Here is a 12,591-nt window from a genome sequence, read left to right on the forward strand (position 1 = left end):
TGTCTGGTCTTGCAAACATCAAACTTTCTGTGTTCAGAAGGTTCCAAGAATTACATATATTTTCAACCTTTATTTTGCACACTGTTTAAATCCAGGTGCTTTTCATTTTCAAAGTTTCCCAGGGAAGACTCAATACAAAATAAAACAAAATTATATCAGCTCTCATAAGGCATGTATTAATGTTAAGGATTAGAAGCCCCCAGAAGTTAGTCTGGTCCAACAGCGAAGTTCCTGCTGTATGGTAGTAGTACAGTTGTTGTTGTTGTTGTTATTGCTTTGTTCCTCTATGTTTTTTGGTCTTCATTTTTTAAATTTTCAAGCCATCGAGCCCTCATGGAGGCTTTTCTACTCACCTTCTTAGTTTTCACTTTTTTTTTTTTTTTTTAATCTTAATTGAAATGGAATGAATTTGAAAGATGAACTTCTGAGGTGTTTCAACATAAAAAAGGAAGTGGTTCACCTCCGCTGCCAAAAAAATCTGCATCATTAAGAAATTAATTCAGGATATCAGGCTAAATCTTGAAGCCTGACAGGCCACATTAAGTGACTGACAGAGTCTGCATGCTGTTACATGCAGTTGTTTCGTGCACCCTTTGTCCTTTTTCAAAAGTGCCTATGCACTTTTTCTGACTCAACAGTTGCCTTGCTAGATAAAAAGTGAATTTATACATTCATGCCTAAGTTAAGATACAACTTGGACAATACACAGAAATAATCTTGGGAAGCTTTCAGAGGCTCATATGGTCACTGTAAATGTATTTTCTCCTTATTTTTAATAATTGTTTTATTGCACTACCTACAGTTAATGCTAGAAGTTATTTTTGTGTGCATCATCTGCAGAGTAATCCCATGACTGAGAGCAAATGACATTGCTTGTTACTAGAGGGACTACACAGAGTATTTGCAACAACATTACAGAAAAAAAAAAAAAACCTTTTAATGGAGTACAAGCAAAATCACATTCTCTCTCAGATTTTTGATTATATGGCAATGGAAACACTTGTTAATGTGTTTGTATTACAGATCTAATGACATTATTTTAGAAGACTTTAAAATATTTTAAATTATTTTAAAACTAAGTTATAAAATTTATTCTTTATGACAACAGCCTGTTTTTAACAAGGTATCAACATAAAAAATGAAAATATATTAAAAATTATATTAGAAATCTTAAAAAAGAGGCAAAGATGTTACCCAGTTTTTAAACTTTGCAGGGATGCTGAAAGTAGAGATGAATGTGCTTCTCTTTGCACTTCAAAACAAATTTTCCAATTTATATTTTCTGAGTGACTCCTATTTATAATGGACCAAGCCTCAAACCTTAGATCAAAATGATCAGAGCATTAAGGTTGTTTACATCTAGGTTGCGCCTTTTTTTTTTTTTTTTCTTTTTCCTTGTGATATGTATTTTAAATTCAAGAGCACTTTATGTCTGGGATATTATGTCATGATTGCCTTGTATTTCAGTGACAAGGGAAGTATTCAGTGTATCTGTTAATTTGATTGTAAGCCTGTTTGTTTGATTTGGCTTGAATTATTCATTTGACAAAAACAAAAGCATGGGCAAAATGCTTTGGTTTGGATTTTTGATTTGACGAAAACAACAGAAACATTCAAAATCAGGACAGCGTTCTGTCTTTCCCAGCTTTTCCTTGTTTTATTTTATTTTTATTTACATTTTTATATTTTATTTTATTATTTTATTTTATACTTTAGAACCTGATTATTGCTTTCCAGAAAATACTCTTTTTATCTGTTGTGGCCTTTAATGCTGTTGAAGTTCATATGTGTACCTATGCATATGTTAAAGAGAAAAAATGCTAGAATTAACTTGTTGGTTTGTTGGATGTCATCTTTCTGTAATCCAAATGCTTAACCTGTTCATAATGTATAAAATGTAAACCCATGTTGTAGTTTAGTTATACTGTATATATGAGATAGTATGATAAGTAATACTAAAAGTTAGGAAAGTACAAGAAATACTACATTTATCTTAAAGTTTACTAAGCAGCAGCGAGCACTAGTGATAATAATCTTGTTTTAACCTGGTTTTAAACGTATCGCCTGATGTCTGCCATCACTGATCTCCCAGTTTTAGCCCTGTGTTGGTCCATTTTCTGTGTTTCTGTTGCTGATCTGATTTGGAAAATGAGATTCCTAGCTGGAGTAGTAGGCAGGCGTGGTGTCTCTCCCTGGCATATCCTCCAGCACTCCACTGCCTTGGTTCAAACGAGGGCTGCTGCTGAAACTGGAAATGTGTCCAAGGCATGCCATGCAGCCTGAAGTCCATTTAGCAGCACGAAGGGGGACTCTCTGCCTCACCCCTTGCCCTCCTGGTTGCTGCCTGCGTAGCACCATGTTGATGAACTTGCCTGTGGAATTCAAACCCATCCTTTTATTTATTTTAAACCCTTTTTTTTTTAGTGGTTTAGAGTATATTCCGACACATCCAGTTTCTAAACCTTTGTTGTTCTTCAGTTGATCTTCAGAAACTGATATTCTTTCCTGTTTTTTTTTTTTTTTTTTTTTTTTTTAATACAAGCCCACACAGAGGAAGCAGAGAACAGAGACATTGAATACTGAGATTTTCCCATTCTGTGATGATTACAGAAACCTCTCCTGCTAAATAGCTGCTTTTGATCCACTGGGGGAATTCAGTATTCAGTAGCCCTTAAAATTTCTCTTTTTGTTAAGTAGTGTAGAGATTTTACCTTTGGCTCCACTACAGATAGTGATGGCAATACATAGCAAGGATTTATTTTACACTGATTGCAAAGGAGAGTGTTTTTTTCTTTGAACTGATAAGGAATTACTTAAATATTTTATATTTTTCAGAAAGTAGCCAAAATATGTTCATTAAGATACTTTGATGCATGTGTTCTAAGAGAACTGCAGAGTTTTGAACAAACATAAACAAAAGTCTTCCCTGGAAAAGTAATTAAAGGGTGAGAATTACATTAGTGGATCATTGCCTGGACTTCATTGTACTGATTTTCGTTTGGTGGTTATGTTCTTCTGGATCTCTGTTCTTGCATTCTGTGTTACATGCCTGTGCTCCTCATAGTTCCGAAGAGACGTATTATGCTTAGCATGCTTTATTGTGTCTGATTATTTATTTATTTATTTATTTATTTATTTATTTCTGCAAGGGACTGGGGGAGGCAGCCAGAGATTACACTTGGACCTGAAAGTAAAGTGCAGGGTGAGTGTGAGAAAAGGAAAACAGGGCAAAAGGAGGAAGGACAGAAACTGCTTGGGTGATAAGCTGGGGTGTGAAGTTGTAAGGGAGGAAGGAAAATGTAGGCAATTGAAAAAAACAATAGCTTTCAGGATACCAGCCCTTTTTTGTCTGTTCCAGTCACATCACTTGGTCCAATTAACTGCCTTTTTCTAAAAGAATTGATTTCTTCCATTATATTCATGTTCAGAACTTCACTGCTATGGTGCAGAAATAATATGGGAATGTTACCAGAGTGGAAAAGTCTAAATTGCTTGTATTGAAAGGACAACGCCTAATTCACACAATCGTTGTCAATTCAGTATAAATGCAGAGTTTTAAGGTCTACATTAGGAGATGATTAGTATGCTTAATATGGAAGTACCTTTTAGCACATCTTCCAGTGTAACATTTCTAGCTTTTGTGTGTGTGTGTATGTAAAGAATTGATGTCTCTTTTGTGGCACATAAAGAATTTCCCTGAGTTAAACCTCTGTTTTTTGCTAGTTAAGGCATACTAGTGTTGAGATGTGAGTTTGGCATTTACATTTAAATTTACAGTTTTACATATGGGTGATTTTTTAAATTAAGATTTAGGCTCTGGATTTTTTTTTTCATTTTTTTATTTTTTTGATGAAATCTTGGGATTGGTAGGGATTCTGCAAAGTAACCCTTGTAACATGTTAGACTGTTCTTCTGCCATCTCTTTTCCGTGACTGCTGCATGGAATCTGGGCTGACACTAATCTAGAAGGACAGTCATACCTCATGAAAGAATCATCACTGCTAATCAAATCAGAACGAAAACCCACTACTCTGCATCACTGGAGACATTTCACGTGCTGAATATTTCATGTACTGGGTGCTGTGGCTGTAGACAAAATCCTCTCAACAGCTCTTGTTGCGTGCAAATATTTACTCAGACACTCTGGCGTGGTTGAACTGGTGTGCAGTAACACCAGGAAGCCTTGAGTGATCCTTATAAGTAATGGTAATTACATGTGACTCCACACATGCTAGGTCAGAGTGGCTTGCGGACAGCCTCTCGCTTTGTCAAAGCTCCCCTTGCCTGCATGATTAAGTGGGCAGTGTGCCACAGGAAATTTGATGCATACAGGATGACAAATGTCTGTTTTGGCTGCTGAGAATTGAACTCAATTGTAGATCTGCAGAAACATCAAAACACAATCAAGGGCTGACATCAAACCCGTGAGCCAGGAGAATTCCTGAGGCAAAAAGGGTTGAACTTGAAAGAACAAGGAAAGAGTGCTTTAGTTTATATGCTGGTACACCAGTCTGTTTCTGCTGACTTGTTACACGGAGGGGTGGGGGAAGTAACAACCCAGAAAAATGTGTCTCTGCCTTTTCAGTTATTCTTTGCATTAGAGTTGTAGCAGTGGAGTGGCAAAAGAGCAGAACAATACAAAACAGTAACTTTGCTTTTCATTTCTATATTTAACCTTTTAATTTTTTTTCCCTAAAGTGTACAAGATAACTTTGAATATCTGTAATGAAAAGAGTTCTTACATCTTTTTTTACCTTGATAGTATCTGCCTGTGGCATCAGGAAGAATTCCCTGCCCCAAATGCTCTCCTCACCTGCTGCTTTTGTGATTGCTTGATCTTACATGACCACTGTTATAAAAAGTTGTCCTATTTTGTTACTTGCCTGTTGCTCATGCTTGGTACCGTGGTAAGTGATGGCACAAGAGGTAAGACTCTGGAATCAGATTCATTAGATGCTTCCCAGTAGAGGTAAGGACTGAGTTCCTCTTATTTTCAAGTCCTAGGACATGGTATGTACAACCTGAATAGTGCTGTGGGTTGATATGCGGGATGGAGTCCACTTCCAGGCTGGAAGCAGGCCATGGCTTTGCAACATAAACACATCATTTTTGAATGGAGCATAGTGGCTGTATTCCCTTACGTTCTGTGTGGGTGATGACAGAGATTGTTTTTGGCAACTGAATCCTACATCAAGCTTGTTCTGTGGTCTTCATTTTAACTAGAGCACTTCTACATCAGCATTTCCGGTGCTTACTTACAGCCTTACAAGGTTTATAGCCCTTCCTGAGTACACAGTTAAGGGAGATGTCATGCAGAGTTGCAGTGATGTGTCCTCTTCCCAGCTTCTGTAGTGCTCTGTTTTGCACAGAGGGCATTGCTTTGATCTTGTATTCTGGGCCTTGACCCTTCTGGAGCTCAGGGAGCTTGTCCCTGAACAAGAGTGGAGCTGGTACATAGTATGGCAGCCTAGGTTGCTGCCTGTGGTGAGGGATTGTTGGTACTGATTTGGGTTTTGAAAGCAAGTTGTTTAATAAAGCATAACAAAGTGCTTAGCTGGGGTAGTTTCCAACTGTCAGCATTTTCTTTCTTGTGCTGATGTGACCGTAAGGAAATTTCCTCTATTTCAGGAAAAAAAAAAATCATTTTCCATGTGAAGTGGAGGGTAAAAAAATGTAGTTTTTGCACTAAAGTATTATCAGTGTTGAGATTCTGCTGTGCTAGGTGCTTGTAAAACACAGATGTACCCATAAACCCAAAGAGCCCAGCACTGCTTTTGTTGTCCTACTACACCAAAGGTGGGGACAAAATGCTTACCTGACAGGCCTGCTTGTCAAATAATACAAATTATTCTTAAACAGGAGTTCAGGAGTTGTGAACAGAGTGTTAAAAAAGTTATTTGCTGAATTTGGGCAGTCTGTGGAGTTGGCCAAATAATGAACCGTTGAAAGCAATTTGAAGCAAATGTCAATATTTGTCAGATAAATTGCTTTCAATAAATAATTTTTCCAGGCTCTAGTCTTCCGCTAGGAGACTCAGTGATGTCACTAAAGCAAAGACACATAAGGAGTACAAAAGCACCGTACGCAGGGAAGCTTTCAGCAAAGGGTGTCCATAGATGGGCAGAATTCCTCACAGTGCAACTTCTGCTCCGTCTTGTGGGCACATTCTGCCACACAGCCCTGCTCTAATGAAGTAGGGAAAACTATAATTGCTCCATCCCAATCCAGTTCACTATTCAGAGACTCTTCTGGATGTTGAGGCTGTGGCTGTGTTAAGTACAGAGGATTACAACCTGGTCAGATAAGTGATAAACAGAAACATCTATAACTAGCGACAGTGGCCATAATTGTTTTGGTGTGGGCCGGCAACACATGATCAACCCTTTTTAAGTAAAACTTCCACAGCCTAAAAAAGAGCATCAAACTATAAGCAAACAAAACCTGAAGAATATCCCTGCAAATACACAAAGCAAGCTCTGAAAACAACTTAGCTTTCTTCCAAGAATGACAGATTTATTTTCTGGATGAAAATGGATAAATTTGTCATACTCCCAACTGCTGTCCTTCAGCATGCAAACTGCTTTTTCATGCAGCAGCATAAATGCTATGTGCCCCAGGCTTATGGTCTTGAGTTCTTCCTGTCAATGCCTGGATCCGCAGTGGGAGAGTGAAACTGTTGGTATAGTGCATGTCCTTCGTCAAGTGTGGTCTTTCTTCAGGTTTAAGATTTCACAAATAGCCTTGCTCTGGAAATCTAAATTGCACATTAAAAGCCAGAGATTGGTAGCATTTTTTAATTTTTATTTTTTTGGGAATAGCTGATTTTTGAATGGCAGAATTCACAGTGCAATAAGAGCATTTATCTTTTCCATAAATGCTTTCTGTGGTAAGCAGAACACTTGAAGATGTAAGCATGATTGTTTGGTACTGTAAGGAAAATGGTATTTGAAAAGAAAGACTTTTTCTGAAGCTGTAATATGTATACTCATGTATAACATCACAAGATCATGCTGTTACTTGATGTGGCTTTATTATGTCTCCTTGTGGATGGATTTACATGATGTCAGCCTCTTTAAACTAGATTGAATCTGAAAGAACTGCTGATTGTCTTTTTTTTTTTTTTTCTTATTCAGAGGTGGGCCTCTGTTCTCTTTGCTTTCTTTTGAATGATATTTCTGAAAAGCATTTTGAAAGTTGCAAATTTCATCCTTTTGAAGAAGTTATGCTTTTGAGAAAGTATGTGAACTGTTGCAGGGTAAGCAATATGAGTTGCTATTAGGCTTTTTGAGGATTTTTTTTTTTTTGCCTCATGATCTTTCTAAGGAGTTGTTCCTCGTTTCTGGACTGTAGTGGGGTGACACATATTTGTTTTGTTCCCATCAAGAAATGTTGCAACAGTTGTGATATGAGTTGTAACAAGTCTCTGTGGAAATTAACTTTACTATTTTGGATTTAATAAAAGCAAATCCTGATAGTAATTGCAAGCATTCACAGCATCTCATGACATCTAAGAAATGATTGTGTCACTACTCTTGAGTGTTGAGCGGCAGAATGGAGTCACTTAGTATGGTTATCTTTAGAATTTGGCTCTTCGCCGTTTGCTTACTACCTGGGAAGCAGAGTGTGGTGGTTCAAGTAAAAGTATGATTCTACAGACAGTACCACACACAGCTAGTCTTGTCATTTCTTTGTGCTTGCTTCCAGATTTTGCTGCTGTATCATGGGTTATACAAGTATCTTAGACTGCAGGATTTCAGCTGAGCTCATCAGGACTTTTGCATGAATAAGATAGTAGGAATATGAGTAAGAATTGCAAAATGCTACCAGGTGCACAGAGAAAAGCTAAATTATTTTTATTAATTTTTTTTTTTTAATGTAAAAAGGAGGGTTCTGTAGTACTTATTGCACTGCAGCCTTGCAAGTGAAAATGTATGAGATGCAAGAAATGTAAGTACACATTTTTCCAGCCATTTTCTGGCTTTCTAAAACAGTATTTCATACCTGCACTGAGTTGTCTGAGTTGTCTGAAATAGTGTAATTACAGTGTCTTGGGAAATGTTCACTGTGGAAATCTTACTCATGACTGAAGTCTTATAATCAAAAAAAAGAACCTTAATGCATGTGCATTATAAGCATTTGCCCTGATCTTTAGAGCAAGGTCACTGAGATTGAAACTAGTGGCTGCATTAGGAACTTGCTATATCTTTGATAATAGCTTGTGTACATGCTGTATATAGGCTGTTTTACATACCAAACTTCAGCAAATTTTGAAAATTGGGAATTACAATCCATGTCAAATTCATTCAGAAAGAAATGGAGAAAAGTTGGACTACTACCTGCCCTTATATGCTTTAAAAAGTGGATAAAGAAATGGGAATGTATTATGCTGCTCTTGTTTTCTAATGGATATATCTCAGAAAATAAATCACTTCCTACATCCTTTTTGTTTGAAGAATACAAGGATACTTCAGGCAGAATCAGAAATAAGCTTCAAGTAATTGAAGTTCTGCTTTATCTGGTTTTGATTCCCTAATGGACCTTCATCCCCCAAAAGACTGAGATGAGATGGGTATGTTCTGATTAATGTGGACTATTTACCATTTCTGCTGATAAGCTGGAAGGATGCATTAAATCTGCCTCAGCAAGTGGCAGTGAAGTTTCAGATGGTAACGAGGACAATTGCATCTTTCATTGACTCCTGAAGGTCAAGCATTTCTAAACCCTTTCTCAGCTTATAAATAAGACTGCTGATGTGATTCAGTTGGTTACGGAAACTGTAACCTCAAGGATCCTTTCAGCTTTTGGCATTGGTGGAAATACTACTGGCTGTATTGTAGTGATATTCCAGGTATTACTTTCCAGTGTTTTTGGACAGGCCATGTCAAGCCAGAGACATGTTCTGAATGAGCAGCAAGACTGCCCACATCCTGCACTGGAAGTTGAAGTTACAGAGCTAGGCACAAAGTTGACAATTACATGAGGAAATGGTGGGTCTAAGTGGTCGACTTCCTTAGGCCTGTTCATTTCAGACTTTGTGGATCAGTGCTGCTTGTGCATGCTGTCTGAGAGAGAAACAGTAGTGATTACTTGGAAGATTACAAGCCCTTGGTGTGCTTGTCAAGGTGAAGGTTTTAGCTTGACACTTTTTTTTTTTTTTTTTTTCCCCTGCAATAGTATTGAAGAACTGCATGAAATTTGGATCTCAAACGGTCTTGAGTATAATCCACCTTTTGAGAAGAGAGGGGAGCGAAGTGGCTACTCTGTCCATTACTGTTTTAGAAAGACAGAGAGTGAGAGAAGGGTCAGAGTTGCCTGTAAATCTTGTAGCTTCCTCTGGTACTGGCCTGTCAAGGTTGCCTTTACCAGCATCGCAGCCCAGAGTGCCAATCTGTCATGCTTGCAATCCTTCTGCTGCTGCTGGGGAGCTGTGTGTGTGGAGCAGCAGTCACTACTCCCACTTGTTTTTTCATACCTTCAGCAGCAGTCTTGTATTTTGCAGCTTTTGCCTTACTTTTTGTTCATTTTCTATACCTTTTCTACCCTGTCCCCAGCTACTTTCATTTCCTTAGTAGTCAGTGAATGTTGCCAGCCCCTCTGACTCCTTCCATTTCTGCTGCCCTTGCCACATCGAATCTTACTCCTGTCAAGCATGAGAATGGTCTCGTAGGGAAGACTCCATTGTTTCCTCAGGATTGAAAAGCCTAGAGGTGATCCAGAGTAGTGGCTTGTTTATTTAACGCACAGGTGGGAGCTGTGTTTATGGTAGAGAAACTGTAGTGTAATTAGTGTTGCAACTTCAGTAGTGCAAACTACCTTACTCATAGCATACTGATGTACTTGTCTTATTATATTTTTATTCTAACACTTCAGAGAACTTAATCTGATCAGCAAAACTTTTAACCTCACTGCAGCTACCTTCTTTTGAATTTTACCCTAGTGCCATGTTCCCCTCATGAAGGTAGTTTTCTAGCATTTTGAGCCTTAATCAAAAGGTAAAGTACATTCCTGACCAAAGGTGGTCAGTGCTACTGAGCTGCCAATCACTTGGACAATTTTTTCAGTTTTAATATGAGCTACTTCCTGATCTGGTTTGCATGTTGCGAGTACTTTGAGTGTGGCAAGGAACTTAAGATCATAATGATTAGCATACAAGGCTACAATTAAAGCAAGTTCAGTGCTCCGTCCTTGGTAGTGGCTAGTACTACAGTTATGAAGAAATATTAAAAAAATATATATCACAAGGATGTAAGACAAAACTACCCTTGTGGTCTTGTCTCGATCAGATCTTTGATAATTAAGCATGGATTTGTAATGTGATATGGGAGGATTTTACTGATCCATCCTCGAAGGATGTTTAGCATCAGCTCTAACTCGGAAAAATTATTTCATTTGTGTATTGTTCACTTTTAAATAGTGGTAAGTTGTTTTCATGTAAGGGAGTTCAAACTACATGTTGAGTGAAAGCATATTTCCTTTCATCATTTATAAAATGTCAGTATATCTCATGCCAACTCTTTTTTGTATGGAGAAAACAGCTGTTTTAATGTTCTTCACATTTGTCCGAGTAAGGTGTGGATAGACAATTGTGGAAGTAAAATAATCTGGAGTTAGATTAGGAGTTCAACTAGTTTCTGGGATTTTGGTATTGCTATGAGACCAAGAATACGGTGGTTCTTTCTGTTGGAAGTGTTGTCATTATAAAACTACTGAGGTTACAGTAGGACTTTTTTTTGTTGTTGTTGTTGTTATGTCAATCCCAAATAATGCCTCTCTATCCGTAGTAATTTCAGTCAGATACTCCAAACTGCAGTTTGTGTGGGAGATATATTGGTATATTGCTGATATTTTGTAAATCATGTTGCATAGAAAGATGCAAATGCCCAGATTGTTGAATTTTCTGAACTTTCACTGAAGAAAAGTTAAGTTTTCTAAGTTTTTGCATTATATACCATTGAAAGGTCTTTCAGTGACTTAAATAGGACCTCAATATCATGGGGATCTAGAAAGACTTTGGTAAACTTCAGGGATGTGCTGAAATGTGGTGGGCCCTCTTCACAGTAAGGTTTTGCCTTGACCTTTTCAGCAAACTTAATAAACTATGTCAGAAAAACATAAGCGAAGTATAGATCAGTAGTTTTGGTTTTCTGGAAACTGTTGGTACAAGAGAGGAACATATGGTCAGTTTTCAGTAGCCCAGTGACAGTTTTCAACAAAGAGTTGATATGCCAGCACTCTTGGTCTTTTACTTGTGAAGCATGAAGGAAAAGGGAGGAAAAAGAGAAAGAAAAAAACAAATCAAACTGGGTTTCAAATGTCTCAACATGGGCTCGAACAAGCAAATTCCTGTTGTCTTCTATTTCATAACTTGTTAATTTTTGAAAGATCTCCCAGGGAAATACCTGCAATTTGAGACATGAGAAGCTATTCCTTCTGTGAGATCTACAGATGAGTGATGCTTTCATCTTTCAGAAAAAATTCCTGACATACTGACATATGACCAAACTGATGTGCATCCAGCTACTCTGAAGTGGAGGATTTTATGGAAAAGCCATTCAGAGCATACTAAAAAGACACCTGCTGGTCAGTGCTCAGATTTAATCAATTGGCCGAGTCATTGCTGCTGAGTTCCTGCTGGGTGCACATTCTGGAAGCCCTCCCAGCCAAAACTGGGATTGTCTTTGCTCAGCAGGCATTTTACCAGCAGAACTGAATGGCAAATATCCCCCCAAGCAAGCTCGTAGATGTCCTAGTAAATGTCAATGACATATAATGTGTGGATACTGTTAATTAATAAATTGGTGCTGATAACAGCATAGATCTTGAACTGAGTTACTAAAAATGTGGTTTTATAGGCTGATTGTATGCTTCTGTATATGTTGATTGAGGCCATAGATAGGGGTCTGTATGATGTCTGTGCCCTGTAGAGAACATGTAAATTCATACAAAGACTTTCTTTTGGTCCAAGGAATTCAGTCACTTAGAAATTAAATTCAGAGCCTGCGCTACAACAATTGCCCGTGTATCCTGGCTTATGGTGAATCAGACCAGGCCCAGAGTGAGAACTCCTGCTGGCATAACTTATTATGCTGTAGAAGAAAATGTACACAGGTGATGAAGGATTACTGATGATTTCTGGAGGGTTGAGGAGACTAAAGTTCATACAAATCACTGGCTCTGAATTATATGTAGAGACCAGTGACCTATGTCCACGTTTTTAAGGAAGGCAGCACAGTTTAGCGATGAGGATCTTCTAAGAAGCTGGGAGTTTCACAATGAAGTCTGCAAGATGTCTGTGGTCCACCAAGGAAGTACAAAACAAATCACACAGAAACATTCAGAGGAAACAGAATAGCTAACCATATAAATAGAAAAAAATGCTCAAGCTCATAGCACTATGGGAGGAAAGCACAGACAGCTCCCTTAATTTTGGTGGTAAATCCCTTGATTTTTTAACACTTTGATTGACTCTTCTAGGTTGTCAGTGTTGGGTTACAGTGTGATTGGATGTATGGCATAGCATTTGTGTGAGGCAAATAGGCATTTAAATTTTTATGTTTGTATCTGGTATTACGTTTATATCTATTTAAAGAC

Source organism: Cygnus olor, chromosome 1 (assembly GCF_009769625.2).
Source record: "Cygnus olor isolate bCygOlo1 chromosome 1, bCygOlo1.pri.v2, whole genome shotgun sequence".
NCBI lineage: Eukaryota > Metazoa > Chordata > Aves > Anseriformes > Anatidae > Cygnus > Cygnus olor.